General features: G+C 40.9%; 2 pseudogenes; both read left to right on the top strand.

The window, feature by feature from the left end:
* The first annotated feature begins 697 nt into the window (after positions 1–697).
* LOC132342736 (zinc finger protein 239-like) lies at positions 698–3,580 on the top strand (annotated as a pseudogene).
* A 2,918-nt stretch (positions 3,581–6,498) lies between these two features.
* LOC101906367 (zinc finger protein 492-like) lies at positions 6,499–15,862 on the top strand (annotated as a pseudogene).
* The last annotated feature ends 1,166 nt before the right edge of the window (positions 15,863–17,028 follow it).

Genomic DNA, 17,028 nt, shown 5'->3' with positions numbered 1-17,028 from the left:
GTGGAGTTCTTCATAGTCCTTGGAGAGCAGAAGCCGGCACAAGGGACAAGGGATGCGTGGGCTTCTTGTTTGGGCGTCACTCACCAATGGCATTCTGCTCTATGGTGGTTCAGGCTTCGCCACAAGCATCTTGTTTGCAGAGCTCCTCCATCATGGCCATCCCTTCAGGATGTTTCCTCATAGCCAACAGTAGTCCTCTGCCTCGGTCCGCTCTACAAACCCCACATTTCAGCACCCAGCCCTTGTCTGCATTGCTGGACATGCCTCTAAGGCTGGGTGGGCAGGGCTGGGGTCAGCACCCTGTGTGCAGGTCTCACTCTGTCCTGCTGCCGCACGCTGGTTGCCATGTTTTCTTTGCACAGAGAATGAGGCTTGCCTTCTGTCCAAACTGAGCTCCCCCAATGAGAGTCTTCCCCGGATATGGAGACATCTCCTCACTTTCATCTCCCGGGAGGGTTACAGGCCCCAACCCACTTCCTCTCCTTTTCTTTTTCCTTCTTCTTACTTTTGTCCTACCTGGCTCAGCAGGAATCTTTCTTGCCCTTTCAGATATCCAAGGGCCTCTGCTACTGTTCAGCTGGGCTCCGAGAGAATTGTTCCATTTCTCATTCATTTGTGGAGAGAGAGATGCGCTCCGGATCTGCCTAAGCCTCTGGCATCTTGATCCTTCGGTCTCTATTTTATTTTTAAACTAGCTAATGGTCATCTATTTTCTTTAAATCGTTAAAGATATTCACTGAGAATAGCAGGGGAAATTACTTGTTATTTGGTATCTTTCAGCTATGTCTCCACAAAACACCCAGGATTTGATGCCAAAGAATCCAGCGTTAGAGAATGTATTCCCAAAAGCAAACCTAGGAATATATCAAATATTTCACCTCAGAAACTTAAACTTAATGAAAGACTAGGAATATACAAGGGTATATGAAAGACAGAGAGGATGTTTTTATGGAAATAAAGAAATGGAGACAGTTACACATAATGCTAACATTACTGCCAAAAGCAATGAGCAACGTGAGTTAAACTGGGAAAAACACCAACTTCAATCTTCAATATCTGCCGAGAAGTGTAAGTGTTTAAGAAAAGATTTCCATCCTTTTTTGAAACCTACATATTCTCTGAAGGGACATGTGGAAAATATGGAAGGTAATTTAGTCTCTACTGCAAATCCTCACTCACACAATTGTGAACGTGGGCTTCGACTAAACATACATTCAAGGATGTCTGAACATGTAAAATTTAACAATGAGTGGGAAAATTCACTATCTAATCAATTTGAGAGATCCGTGAGCAGAGAGTCATTTTTCTTCCCCCGACAGATATTTTCTCTCCATTCCATGATATATAATGTTGATAATAATGGAGGAGACATAATCCAGCCATCATTGTTCAATAAATATTGTGATATGGTTAATACACAATAACTTTCCATATGTAATAAAATGAGTCAGACCTTAAGTAACAGCTCCAGCTCCAATAATTGCAAGAGTATTAATGGTGGACTGAGAAGGTATTCAGGCAAAGAAAATGAGTATAGGGTTGAAGGAGACTCAAACCTTTTGAAACATCAGGGTTCCGAATCATCAAACAAGGGTTCTAAAAGTAATAAATATAGAAATACCTTTGATCAAATGTCAGGTTTTTCTCTAGATAAGAGTACTTGTACTGAAGAGAGGACTTGTACTGAATATGGGAAGGTTTCTAATCAGTCTTCAGAACTTATTCAACAGCAGACTGTTCAGAATCCACAGAAAGAAAACAAGTGTAAGATATGTGGGAAAGTATTTAGTAACTCATGCCATCTAAGTAGACGTAAGAAAATTCATTCAGGAAGGAAACCTTTCAAATGTACAGAATGTACCAAGGCATTTAACCATAGCTCACCTCTTACTAAACATCAGAGAATTGACGCTGGAGAGAAACCTTATAAAAGTACAGAATGTGGCAAAGCCTTTAATCACAACTCAAATCTTATTCAACATTGGCGAATTCATACGGGAGAGAAGCCTTACAAATGTACAGAATGTAGCAAAGCCTTTATCTGCTACTCACAGCTAACCTATCATCAGTGAATTCATACTGGAGAGAAGCCTTATAAATGTAAAGAATGTAACAAAGCTTTTATCCGTGGCTCACATCTTATTGAACATCAGCAAATTCATACTGGAGAGAGACCTTATAAATGTAAAGAATGTGGCAAAACCTTTAATCGGAATTCAATTCTTACTACACATTTGCGAGTTCATACTGGAGAGAAACCTTATAAATGCAAAGAATGTAACAAAGCCTTTCATCGTCCCTCACTTCTTACTTGACATCAGCTAATTCATTCTGGGGAGAGACCTTATAAATGTAAAGAATGTAATAAAGCCTTTATTCAGTGCTCACATCTTACTCAACATCAGCGAATTCATACTGGAGAGAGACCTTATAAATGTACAGAATGTGACAAAGCCTTTGGTCATTGTAGTAATCTCACTAAACATCTGAGAACACACACTTGAGAGAAGCCCTAGTAATGGAACAAGTGATAGAAGAGGTTTGCCTTAAACATGCATCAGAAAACACAAGTGTTTATATAAGAAACCAATGGAAATGATGTAACAAATATATAGAAAGGTATTTAATCTAAAGTTAAATCGAAGTAAAGATGCGTGCTCCTGCTGCTAAGTTGCTACAGTCGTGTCTGACTCTGTGTGACCCCATAGACAGCAGCCCACCAGGCTCCCCCGTCCCTGGGATTCTCCAGGCAAGAACACTGCAGTGGGTTGCCATTTCCTTCGCAATGCATGAAAGTGAAAAGTGAAGTAGCTCAGTCGTGTCCGGCTCTTTTCGACCCCAAGGACGGCAGCCCAGCAGGCTCCTCCATCCATGGGATTTTCCAGGCAAGAGTACTGGAGTGGGGTGCCATCGCCTTCTCCGAAATATGCGTACTAGAAGGCATTTCATCAACTTTGTTTTCAGAAGTTTCTCTGAAGGAGAATGACTGCAGGGAGCAGTCCATAGTTAAAACTGATGGAAAATGGATATTTTAGCATGAATCGTGAGATGAAGGTTGATGGTTAGAACATTACAGTTCTTAGCAATGTATATATGCTTGTTAATAATGACGTGATGTGAGGTTATATGGAGTGAATGTAATTCACCACTCAAATAATCCACGTTATGCTTTCTTACTAGTGTGTTTGCAAACATAGGTTTTTGATGATTTATTAAAGATTAGCCTTTTTATGTTGTGTTGCAACCATTTCTGTCTAATCTCCATTAGAAGACTGAGGATAGCATAAATGAAAATGGACAATGAGCATTTAAATAGAGGTGTTTATCGTTGACGTGAAATATCTGGAGGTTGCCATGAAGTAAGTGATCATTTAATCTTTCCGTGTGTTAAAGTAAGACAGAAGTTCGTTGTAATGTTTCAATAGTAATATCCTTCATTTGTAAGAAGAACACAATGACAGTTCACTGCAATATTGATGTATCTTTATAATATCAACACAAGTCATGATTATTACTTGACAGTGTTGAAATCAAGACAGCAATAACCTAGAAAAGTAATAAACCCTTCCTGGAAAAGGCATGGAATTGGTGCATACCATGCTTGCTAAGTGCTTCCTAGTCTTTGTTTGGTAAGGCATGGAAGTCAGAAATCTCACATCATTATATCAAAAAATGAATATCTTTCTCCATTCTTTTGATCTGTATTTAATCATGGATCATACCGCGGATTGTAAAAGGTTTTATTTCAACTATGTGTGAAATTTAATACATGGTTATTCATAAAAGTGAATGGCTTTTATTGTTTCGGTTGTTGTAATGAATGAAATGTTAACCCACCACCAACAGCAACCTCGCCCACCTTATTTAAGGTTGTAGTGAAGAGATCGCAATTAACTGTTCGGTAACACACAAGGATGGCATATGGGGAAATTAGTTTACTCACTGGATTTAAACTTCTCATAACTTCATGTACATTCCATCATTTCTAGGTTGTATCTCCTCTCTCATTTTGTAACTACTTAGACACTGGGATGATTCTAGCAAGAAAGATGATACAGAGTATTGTTGACAGTTTCCCTAAACTGCTCCATGATGTTGCTGCCTCAGCATCTGTCTGGGGATCAGGCAGCCTGCAGGTCCTTGAGCTCACACCAGCCAGTCTTGTGAGCACCTCCACTAGATGACCTGATTCCTTGAGACCAGCAGTCTTGCTGGACCTCAGGGTCTATCCACAGACCCCCGTTCAATCACACTGAGAGAGTCAATTTCTAGGCAGGTTGATAAGTCCAGGGGTCCCCAAGGAGAGAGGGGTCTGGAATTCTCAAGGAGGAAGAAAGGACAAATGTAGTTTTATCCTGCTTGAGGATACCCTCTGGAAAAACACTTTCTGGCTAATCTTATTGTCTTAAAATGTAAATTATGGGAGTGGGTCTAGTGAGGTCTTTACAACCTCCAGACAGTCTTTCGATTCACTGGAATAACTAAATAAAAGTATGTAACTCCTTTGCTAACACTAGCGAGGGGGCACTCTTTCTGCCCCCTTCTGAAGTCTATGTCAGAAGCTTTCTCTATCTCTTTTATACTTTAATAAAACTTTATTACACAAAGGCTCTGAGCGATCAAGCCTCATCTCTGGCCCCAGATTGAATTCTTCTCCTCAGGAGGCCAAGAATCCAGGGGTCTTTTTTGGTTGAACAGCAACCTTTCAACACCCTCACAGTGCTCACCGGAATCCTTGACTTGGTTTAAGTGAATTAACCCACAGTCAGCCTAGAGAGCCTGAGGCACTTCACTCAGGGTAAAGTGTAAAAGCTGAACTGCAAGTACTCCTGTTTTCTCTGCCTGATTCAAGCTTTAACCTCTCTCAGAAATTCCTGCCCTAAATCGTCCCCTACAGAGAGGTCTTAGGTGTGGTGAGTGTGAGGCTTTGAGCTCAGGACTCTGGAATGTTGGTTTGGGGGAAGAAACATCAGAAGAAAATGGGATTTGCTGATGACTCCTTTCACAGCCCGAATGTAGACCTGCAGATTCATAAGTTCTTGAAGTGGGAACCTGACCACCAAGGATTGGTATTCATTGAAATGGTTCAGAAAGAATCTTTAGCCAAGTGGTTTCCTTCTGGTTTCCCATCAGGATTACGTGACCCATTTCAGAAATGACCTCACTGATGCCCTCCCAACAGAGTTCTGTGTGGTCCTGTGGGAGTATCAGTGTGGTTTGTAGGACGTGTTCCAGGAGATTCTAAGCAGTGGCCCGGATTAAGGACGTGGCTCCTGGTCCATCTGGCCCATCTGAGAGCTGAGCCCCGGAGTCAGTCTGAGGAGAGGCAGCAGCGTTTGTCGAGCTGGATTTGGACGGAGGAAGTCAGTCAGCTCACATCATCTGTGTGAGTGGAGTGTTAGGAGCTCTCTATGGGGAGAGAACAATCAAGAAATGAGTTCACAGGCTGGTCTCCAGGTAGGAATTGATTGTTCCTGAATCTCTCCTGAGACAGAGGACAGGAGAGGTCAGTCTTCTCAGCTTTTCAAAATCCTTCTGTTTGTAGGAGCGGTGGTTGCAGGTTAAAAAGTTGTGTTGATGCCCTCCAAGGTATTTTCTCAAAACTCAGAAGTGCGTTTGCCACATAATATCCCCAGAGAAGACAGAGCAGGAGGAAGAAGAGGAGGAAATGGCAGCTTCTCAGGTAAATATCCTGTCCTGGGTTTCGGGCTGTGTCTGCTTTTCCTCCTAAAATGCCCAAATGAGAATATGCAAGCCTTTAGCTCTCTGCTCCTAATTTTTCTTCCTGGGCATTTATTATCATCTTATTTTTTCCTATTTCATATTATGATAGTGCAGACCAGCCCTTTAGACGATTTCCTGCTGTCCCAGAGCCTTTGCTCGATTGTCTGCATTCTCGCTTTCTATGGAGCATGATGAATTCTCACCGTCAATCAGCGACTTTCAACTGTTGAAAATATTCTTTTTGTGAGAGATCAGTATTTGGAGTCACTCCTATCCTTACTCCCACTGGGATGTGGTTTGGTGTTGGGATTTTAGGGACGTTGGGAAATGCAGTAATGACAGCACCTGCATGCAATTTAGATATTTAGAACAGAGTTTGAAAGTGCCATTATACACAGAATCAACTCTCTTCTGTCCGTGGGATTTTCCGGGCAAGAATTCTGCAGTGGGTTGCCATTTCCTCCTCCCTGGGATTCTCTCCACCCTGAGACTGAAACCGCATCTCCAGCACTGGCAGGCAGATTCTTTACCACTGAGCCAGCTGGGAAGCCCAGTGACTCAACTCAGTGGTCCAGAGTTTTTCACAAAATTTTCAATGGGCATTGTACAGGGACTTGATGTTAGAGAACTATTGGAAGCTGGCCTGCTTAGATGATGACAGCTTCCTTCCAGAATCCCTTATCTATCTACTGGGTTTTGGTTCCATCATTTCTAGAATGTTTCTGAAAATTTTTGATTCCCACAATAGTTTGAAATCTCTCCTTTCTAAGGGAAATGGGTATGTATGAATTTGGAAAGAAAGGCTTCAGGATAATTCATTATGCTGGTAATCTTTTTCTTCCTTGATGTACTCTGCCTCCTTCTGTGAAAGTCAATTCCCAGGTAGGTTGATAAGAAGTCCAGGGTCCTGAGGAGCAAGGGGGAAGGGGATGGTCTGCGATTCTCAAGGAGGAGATAGGGGTCTGCAATTCTAAAGGAGGAAAAGACAAATACCTTTTTTCCCTTTACATTCCTTGGTCTTAGACACATAAAATGACTTTTTTTATGTCTTTATGAGTCTTAGACACAGGACTTTTTCTTTAAGCCCAGAACTGATGATTAAACAACAAACAACTCGGTTTAAACTCTGTACTAGGGATTATATAACAAAATGTATCCTGCTTGAGCACAGTTTCTCCTTCCTGAAAACCTTCTGACTAATCCTGATATCTTAGAATTTATATTATGGGAAAGGGTCTGATTCAGTTCAGTTCAGTTGCTCAGTCTTGTCTGACTATTTGCAACCCCATGGACCGCAGCACACCAAGCCTCCCTGTCCATCACCCACTCGCGGAGTTTACTCAAACCCATTGAGTCGGTGATGCCATCCAACCATCTCATCCTCTGTCTTCCCCTTCTCCTCCTGCCTTCAATCTTTCCCAGCATCAGGGTCTTTTGAAATAAGTCAGCTCTTCGCATCAGCTTGCCAATGTATTGGAGTCTTAGTTTCAGCATCAGTACTTCCAATGAATATTCAGAACTGATTTCCTTTAGGATTGTGGGAGTGGGTCTGGTAAAATTTGTACAACCTTGAGACATTCTTTTGATTTATTGTAATTACTGATTAAAAAAGTATATAGCTCCCTTGCTTAGACTAGCAAGGGGGGCACTCTCCACCCGCTTCTGATGTCTACGTCAGAAACTTCTCTGTCCCTTTTTCGCTTTAATAAAACTCGGCTACACAAATGGTCTTCAGCGATCAGCCCTGGTGCCTGGTCCCTGGTCCCAAAGTTAAATCTTCTTGTTTGGAGATCATGAATCTGACACCCTTCACTGGAACGTATCACTGCATTCTAGGTTAGTGGTAATTGTATAAGCTCTGTAGTATTAAATAGACACACCTGGTGTTTTTTTTTTTTTTAAGATTTTTTTAAATTATTATTTTTACTTTACAATATTTTATTGGTTTTGCCATACATCAACATGCATCCTCCACAGGTGTACACGTGTTCCCCATCCTGAACCTCCCTCCCCATACCATCCCTCTGGGTCTATTGCACAGTTACACACTTACTTTGCCTTCGTAGTACTTGACCAGTATCTCAGGATCTGATGTTATGTATTTGTTAGTGTTATATAGGTGATTTGAATAAAGGATTTGGGGAAATCATTTTCCAGGCTGTATTAACATTGTCTCTCGCGTTCTCGTCTCAACTGAACACATATTGGATTGGACACTGATGAGTCTCTGAAACACAAATATTCCTTTTTGTGATGAACAGGTCTTGTGGGCTCTAAGCTGGACCTGATTACCTTTCTGGAGCAACTGAATGATCCCAGGACTATAAGGAGAATGGAGGCAACAGCCATATTCCCAGTATGTATGAATGGATGGAGATGATGACTCAGATAAGAGGTTCAAGGAGCTAGAGGAAGTCATCCTTTATCAGGTGGTTTTGGAAGATCATCTTCAGTGGAAATGATTTTGGAAAACCTGGGTTTGTGTCCACTGCTGTCATAGAAATGTATCACCTGCCCTAGTCTCTCTTAAATCATTCATAAATTCATCTCCAGTGATTACTTTCCTTCATCGCAGTGTGAACTAAAAGTCTTCTCTTGTCTTGTGAGAAACTGCATTCATTGGTTGCTCTTCCATTTCCTGGGGGTCCTAGGAAAACTGTGCCCATTTTGAGTAACTGTATGACAGTCCTTTTAAGGTTTCCTTGTACCTCTAGCCAAAAATGTGTGAGTGAAGTGGTAGACAAACTGCTAAATTTCTGGGAATATTGGGGACAGGTTTTTGTTTTCTGATTTATAACTTCCTATCCACTGGGAGCTAGAAGGACCTTCTAAATAAATTTCAAACTCAAAAGCTTTTTTCACTACAGAAAGCAAAACCTCCCGAAAATGAAAGACTGCATATCTCAGGTTGACTACAAAGTTGCTCTTTTCCTTATATGATCTCATATTAAATACCTTAAGTGTGTTTGCCCCACTAAATGTGTTTACCCCATTCTAAAATGCAAAAATATTTACTGTATTCAATTAACTCATAGAATTTTAAAATGAACTGGCAAAAATGTTTAGCACATTTTGCACCATATTATTAATACTTGATTCAAGTTATAAACATTTCTAGATTATATAAAGAAATTAGTTTAAAAATTCTAATCGGAATACAGCTGTTTTACAATTTTGTACTACTGTATAGCAAAGAGAGTCAATTACACCTATCAGTCAGTTCAGTTCCGTCGCTCAGTCGTGTCCAACTCTTTGGGACCCCATGGACTACAGCATGCCAGGCTTCCGTGTCCATCACCAACTCCCAGACCCTGCTCAAACTCACGTTCATCGAGTCAGTGATGCCATCCAACCATCTCATCCTCTGTCGTCCGCTTCCTTCTCCTGCCCTCAGTCTTATCCAGCATCAGGATGTTTTCCAATGCATCAGTTCTTCACATCAGATGGTCAAAGTATTGGAGCTTCAGCTTTAGCATCAGTCCTTCCAACGAATATTCAGGATTGATTTCGTTTAGAATAGAGTGGTGTGATCTCCTTGCAGTCTAAGAGACTCTCAAGTGTCTTCTCCAACACCACAGTTCACAAGCATCAGTTCTTCGATGCTCAGCCTACTTTATGGTTCAACTTTCACATCCATACATGACTACTGGAAAAACCATATCTTTGAGTACACAGACATTTGTCTGCAAAGGAATGTCTCTATTTTTTGGTATGCCGTCTACATTGCTCATAGCTTTCCTTCCAACGAGCAAGCGTTTTCTACTTTCATGGTTGAAGTCAACATCTGCAGTGATTTTGAAGCCCAAGAACAGAAAGTCTGTCACTGTTTTGATTGTTTTCCCATCTATTTGCCATGAAGTGATGGGACCAGATGCCATGATCTTAGTTTTCTAAATGCTGAGTTTGAAGCCAACTTTTTGACTCCTCTCTTTCAGTTTCATCAAGATACCCTTCAGTTCCTCTTTGCTTTCTGTAATTAGGGTCGTGTCATCTGTATATCTGAGTTTATTGATATTTCTCCCTGTTTTGATTCCAGTTTGTGTTTCTTCAAGCCTGACATTTCACATGACGCAAAGTGAAACTGAAAGTCACTCAGTTCTGACCAACTCTTTGTGACCCTATGGACTATACAATCCATGGACTTCTTCAGGCCAGAATACTGGAGTAGGTAGCCATTCCCTTCTCTAGGAGATCTTCCCAACCCAGGGACCGAGCTGAGAGCTCCTGCATGATGTACTCTGCATATAAGTTACACAAGCAGGGTGATAATAGGCAGTCTTGACATATTCCTTTCCCAATTTGGAACTAGTCCATTGTTCCATCTCCAGTTCTGTTTCTTTTTGACTTGCATACAGATTTCTCAGGAGGCAGGTAAAGTGGTCTGGTATTCCCATCTTGTTAAGAGTTTTCCACTTTGTTTTGATCCACACCGTCAAAGACTATGGTGTAGTCAATAAAGTATAAGTAGATTTTTTTCTGGAACTCTCTTGCTTTTTCTATGATTCAATGGATGTTGGCAATTTAATCTCTGGTTCCTCTGCCTTTTGTAAACCCAGCTTGAATGTCTGGACATTCTCGGTTCACATACTGTTGATGCCACGCTTGGAGAATTTTGAACCTTACTTTTGTAGTATGTGAAATGAGTGCAGTTGTGCGCTAGTTTCATCATTCTTTAGCATTGTGTTTCTTTGGGATTGGAATGAAAACTGACCTTTTCCAGTCCTGTGGCCACTACTGAGGTTTCCAAATTAGCTGGCATACTGTGTGCAGCACTTGAGCAACATCATCTTTTAGGACTTGAAACAGCTCAACTGGAATTCTATCATCTCCACTAGCTTTATTCATAGTGATCCTTCCCATGGCCCACTTGACTTCAGACTCCAGGATGTCTGTCTCTAGCTGAGTCATCACATGATCCTGGTTATATTGGTCATTATGATCTTTTTTGTATATCTCTCCTTGTATTCTTGTCCCTTTTTCTTAATAGTTTCCACTTCTGTTAGGTCCATACCATTTCTGTCCTTTATTGTGCCCATCTTTGTATGAAAAGTTCCCTTGGTATATCAATTTCCTTGAAGAGATCTCCAGTCTTCCCCATTCTATTGATTTCCATACCACTTTGGTCTCCACAGAGCTATGAGTACACTTCCCTGTGTTTCACCCAGGGAAGTATTTTTAAAAGGCTCTCTTCTTACTTAATTTCTTAAGAACTAGCACTTCATTTAGTTTATCTTATTTGTAATCTACTTCCTCAGACACTGTCTTATGTGTCCTGTTTCTGATTCGTTTTCTGTCACTACCATTTATGATTTTTAGATTGAAACATCTAATAGAACATTCTCAGAAACATGTTTGAAAAGAACTGGATTAAAGAATTATCAGGAGCCTAGGATTTGTGAAAACGTCTGGTGTCTCTACTTAAGACAACTAAAAGCAAGAAGTAATTTTTAGATTGCCCATCTTCTCTTCATTTAGTGGTTTTTGTAGGGTTTGATGTTGCTTTGCTCTCTATATCCTATTTCTTTGCCATCTCATTTTGTCCAGTTTTCTGTCTGTGATCTCTGTTTTGACGGCTACACGAACCTAGTTAGTCTTCCTTCTGGTGTCTGCAACTTGGTGGGTGAGGTTGGTCCAGAGGTTTGTGCCCTTATCCCCTTGATCTGGGCTTTGATTGGATTACGATGACCAGAGCTTGCCCTGGATACTGAGGGGATCTTCCCAATTGCTCTGTGGTTTTCAGTGTCCTCTTTGTGGTGATACCTGCTCCCTGGTTGGTGGAATAGAGCCCCAGATGTGTTTCTGAGCTGTGCTTCTGATCTGTGGTGAGAGGCTGGTGGGATTGGGGCACACCCACTGGGAGAGAAGCCACTGAATATTTCTCCTCGCAAAATATGCTCCACGGGGTGTGCTCTGTGTGTCACCTTTCATGCTCTAGCAAGCTCTTGTGTGATCCTATTATTGGCATTGCTCTTGGCCCCACCCTAAGCATGGGTCACCCTGTTTATTTAACTCATATGTAGAGTACATCATGAGAAATGCTGGACTGCATGAAGCACAAGCTGGAATCAAGATTGCTGGTAGAAATACCAATAATCTCAGAAATGCAGATGACACAACCCTTAGGGCAGAGAGTGAAGAAGAGTTAAAGAGCCTTTTGATGAAACTGAAAGAGGAGAGTGAAAAAGTTCGCTTAAAACTCAACATTCAGAAAATTAAGATCATGGCATCTGGTCTCAACACTTCATGGGAAATAGACGGGAAACAATGGAAACAGTGACAGACTTTATTTCTTCGGGTTGCAAAATCACTGCAGATGGTGACTGCAGCCATTTAATTTTAAGATGTTTATTCCTTGGAAGAAAAGTTATGACCAACCTACACAGCATATGAAAAAGCACAGATATTATTTTGCCAACAAATGTCCTTGTAGTCAAGGGTATGGTTTTTCCAGGAGTCATGTATAGATGGGAGAGTTGGGCTATAAAGAAAGCTGAGCACTGAAGAATTGATGCTTTTTAACTGTGGTGGTGGAGACTCTGAGTGACTTGGAGAGCAAGGAGATCCAACCAGTCCATCGTAAAGGAAATCAGTCCTGAATATTCATTGAAAGGACTGTTGCTGAAGGTGAAACTCTAATACTTTGGCCACCTGATGCGAATAAGTGACATTCGAAAAGACCCTGATACTGGGAAAGGTTGAAGACAGGAGCAGAAGAGGACAATAGAGGATGAGATGGTTGGGTGGCATCACTGACTCAATGGGGTCCCAAAGAGTCGGACACGACTGAGCGACTGAACTGAATCACTCAGATGAACCGTTGGGAGGAAACTGTAACCAGAGACCTGCTTACAACAGGGCAGTTGGCTTTTCTCTTAGGAAGTGAGTCCAGAGAGAAAGAGGGAGACCGGAACCCACATTGTTGTTTATAACATAACCACAGAAATGACATACCGTTACTCCTACCAGAATCTGTTGATACACAGAATGCTTCTGTTAATTGTTGTTGCGGCTGCTGCTGAAGTGATTACGTTCTACTTTTGGTCACTGAGGAGACACCCATCTTCACACACTCACACAAAGGGCTTTTGAATTTTCCCCGTTTTTCAACGTGCTGAAAACACCTCAGATTCCCATAGAGACACCTCTCAAAATTTTTCTCTTTTGCCTTAATTGTTTGAAACACTAGTTAGAACAAGCAGGAAGCAGCTCTGCTCCAGAAGGAATCGAAGAGATTTAAAGGCATGAAAAGGTAGAGAAAGGAAGCACAGCTGGACAGAAGGACCAACAGACCCAAAATTGACAGGAGTGGGGGTGAGGGGAGGCAAGGCTCCGCCCCCACTGGCCCCGCCCCTACGTACCTGTGCTTTTGGCCTCTTCCTACCCTCGACCTTACGACGCCTCTTGTTGGCCGCGGCGTAGCTCACTCACCTTCCTCTGTCATACAGGAAGGAAACCTTTCAAGTGTACAGAATGTAGCAAAGCATTTATCCGTTGCTCACATCTTATTCAACATCAGCGAATTCATACTGGAGAGAAACTTTATAAATGTACAGAATGTGGCAAAGCCTTTAATCACAACTCAACACTTCCTGAAAATCAGCAAATGCTTACTGCAGAGAAACCTTATAAATGTACAGAATGAGGCAAAGCTTGTAATCAAAACTCAACCCTTACTCAACATCAGTGAACACATACTGGACAGAAACCTTATAAATACAAAGAATGTGACAAAGCCTTTATCCGTTGCTCACATCTTACTCGACATCAGCAAATTCATACTGGTGAGAGACCTTATCATTGTACAGAATGTGGTCAAACCTTTATTCAAAGTTCAAGTTTAACTGCACATCATCAAATCCATACTGGGGAGAAATGATACAAATGTAAAGAATGTGGCAAAACCTTTATTACAAGTTCAAATCTTACTCAACATCACCGAATTCGTATGGGGGACAGACGTTATAAATGTACGGAGTGTGGCAAGGCCTTTATTAACAGTTCTTGTCTTACTAAACATCAGCAAATCCACTGGGGAGAGACGGTATAAATGCACCGAATGTGGCAAAGCCTTTAATCGGAACTCAATTCTTACTACACATTTGCAAGTTCATACTGGAGAGAAACCTTATAAATGTACAGAATGTGGCAAAGCCTTTAGTCATAGTGGTCATCTCACTAAACATCTCCGAACACATGCTGGTGAGTGATGGAATAAGTGATGGAAGATGTTTGCCCTAAACATACATCAGAAAACAAGAGTTTATACAAGAAACCTATGGAAATGTAACAAATATGTAGAAAACTATTTAATCAAAAATCAACTTGAAATAAATTACAGAGATTGCATACTAGAAAGTATTTCATCAATCCTCTTTTCTAAATTTTCTCTAGATGGAGAGTTACTGTAGAGAGCAATCCATAGTTAAAAAACAGAAAAAGGATATATTAGCCAGGATCGTGAGATAAAGGTTGACAGTTAGAAGGCTACACCTATTAGCAATGTATCTTTGTTTACAATGACTTGATTTGAGATTAGGTGAAAAACAAAATGAATGTAATTCAATGCTCAAATAATCCATATTATGCTTTGTTTCTAGTGTGAATGAAAAAAAGTTTTTGATGGTTAATGCTTCAAAGATTAGCCTTTTTATGTTGTGTTGCAACCATTTCTATCTATTTTCCATTAGAAGATGAAGGATCAGTTCGGTTCAATTCAGTCACTCAGTCATGTCCAACGCTTTGTGACCCCATGAACCGCAGCAGGCAAGGCTTCCCTGTCCATCACCAACACCCGGAGTTTATCCAAACTCATGTCCATCGAATTGGTGATGCCATCCAGCCATCTCCTCCTCTGTCATCCCCTTCTCCTCCTGCCCCCAGTCCCTTCCAGCATCAGGATCTTTTCCAGTGAGTCAACTCTTCACATGAGGTGGCCAAAGTATTGGAGTTTCAGCTTTAGCATCAGTCCTTCCAATGAACACCCAGGACTGATCTCCTTTAGGATGGACTGGTTGGATCTACTTGCAGTCCAAGGGACTGTCAAGAGTCTTCTTCAACACCACAGTTCAAAGGCATCAAGTCTTCGGTGCTCAGCTTTCTTCACAGTCCAACTCTCACATCCATACATGACCACTGGAAAAACCATAGCCTTGACTAGACGTACCTTTATTAGCCAAGTAATGTCTCTGCTTTTGAATATGCTATCTAGGTTGATCATAACTTTCCTTCCAAGGACTAAGTGTCTTAATTTCATGGCTACAGTCACCATCTGCAGAGATTTTGGAGCCCCAAAAAATAAAGTCTGTTTAAAAACTGTTTCCTCTGTTTCCCCGTCTATTTCCCATGAAGTGATCGGACCGGATGCCCTGATATTGGTTTTCTAATATCATAGATATCTAATAAAGTTTTAGCTTTAACCCAACTTTTTCACTCTCCTCTTTCACTTTCATCAATACCGTAATGTAAAATGTACAACGAACATCTAACTGGAGGTGTTTGTATTTCATATGAAGTATCCTGGAAGGTTGCCATAATATAAGTGATCATGAAATCTTTCCATGTATTAAAGTAAGAAAGAAGTTGGTTCTATTGTTTTTTGTTCAATATTTATTTGGCTGCATCAGATCTTAGTTGCAGTATGTGGGACCTAGTTCCCTGACCAGGGATTGAACCCAGATCCCCTGCATTGGGAATGCAGATCTTAGCCACTGGGCCACCAGGGAACTTCTCCAAAAGTCGGTTCTAAATTTTCAATACTTACATCACTTGAACTGTAAGAACACAATCACAGTTCACTACAATATTGATTTATCTTTATAATATGAGCATAAGTGAAGTATATTACTTGACAATGTTGAAATAAAGACAGCTTCTGTGATAACCTAGAAATGTATTAGAAACCCTTTCCAGAAAAGGCATGTAATTAGTGTATTTCTTGTTTACTGTTTCCTAGGCTTTGTTTTGTAAGTCATAAACATAATGATCCTAACATCCTTTTATCAGAAAAATGAGTATTTCTCTGTGCTTTTAATCTGATTAAGTCATGGATCCTACTGTGGATTGTAAAATGTTTAATTTCAACCTTGTGTGAAATTAATACATGGTTATTAATAAACATGAATAGTTTCTAGTGTTTCAATTGATTGTAATGAATGAAGTGTTAAGATTGTGATCAGCAGTCTTGCCCAACCCCAGGTTCTACTTCACAGGTCCCCCTTCAATGACACCCTCACAGAGCTCACCAGAATCCTGCTCGTCTTGGTCCCTCAGTCTGCGGAGCCCAGAGCACTTCACCCAGGGTCACTTATAAGCCTGAGTCCCACTTACTGGCACTGTCTGGGCCTGGTTCTAGCCTTGACCTCCCACAGGGTCCCTTAAGGCTTGCTGTGAGTTCTCTCATAAACTCACCAGCTTCAATTTTCCTTTCTTCTTCTGTTGAACTAAGACTTTCCATGGGATCATTTTAGCAAAGATAAATTTAACAAAGTCACAGGAAGGACAATTAAAAAACATGATTGCAAAATTCTGAACTAAGATTCATAAAATTTTACCACATGTAAAATTCTCAGCACATGTCTCTCATCTAGGCTTAAAGGAACTGTTTTCTCATGCCTTTGACATACATTGAATGCAATATATAAATATCTGAAGGTACATACATTAGCAGTGAGAAAACTAATATAGAATGTGCAAGTGTAGGAGTTTTAGTGCATATTTATTTAAAGAATTTGGGAATGATAGATCCAAAGTGAGAATATCAGCATGGTAAATATCAGATTTACCACGAATTTACAGATTTGTCAACTAATCTGTTTTGTCGACTTTTCATGGAATTTATTTCGTTACATGTCAGGAGGTTGCGTTTGTTAAGGAACTACCACACTGTCCTCCCTAGCGGCTGCACCAGCTTCCGTTCCCTTCAGTCATGTAGGAGGTTCCCTGATCTCCATAGCCTCTTCAGCCTTTATTATATCCTTAGTGGGCATTTTGATAATGGTTATTCTGACTAGAATGAGGTGATACCTCATTGTAGTTTTGTTTTCCTTTTCTTAATAATTACTGACTCTGAGTGTCTTTCATTTGCCTCTTGCCCATCGAAATGTCTTCTTTGGAGATATGAGGTCTTAGTCCAATTTTTGATTGAGTTCTTTTGTCCCTGATATTTTAAACAGTTTGTAAATTTTTGCCTGTTGCTGTGTGCAGGCTTCCTCTAGGTGTGGTGCATGGGCTTCTCATTGTAGTGGCTTCTTCTGTGAAGCACGGCTCTAGGTGTCAGTAGTTGCAGCACACAGGCTCAGTAGTTGT

This window comes from Bos taurus, chromosome 18 (assembly GCF_002263795.3).
Source record: "Bos taurus isolate L1 Dominette 01449 registration number 42190680 breed Hereford chromosome 18, ARS-UCD2.0, whole genome shotgun sequence".
Taxonomy (NCBI): Eukaryota; Metazoa; Chordata; class Mammalia; order Artiodactyla; family Bovidae; genus Bos; species Bos taurus.
Note: the sequence above shows the minus strand (reverse complement) of the source record. Positions and strands in the feature narration are given on the sequence as shown.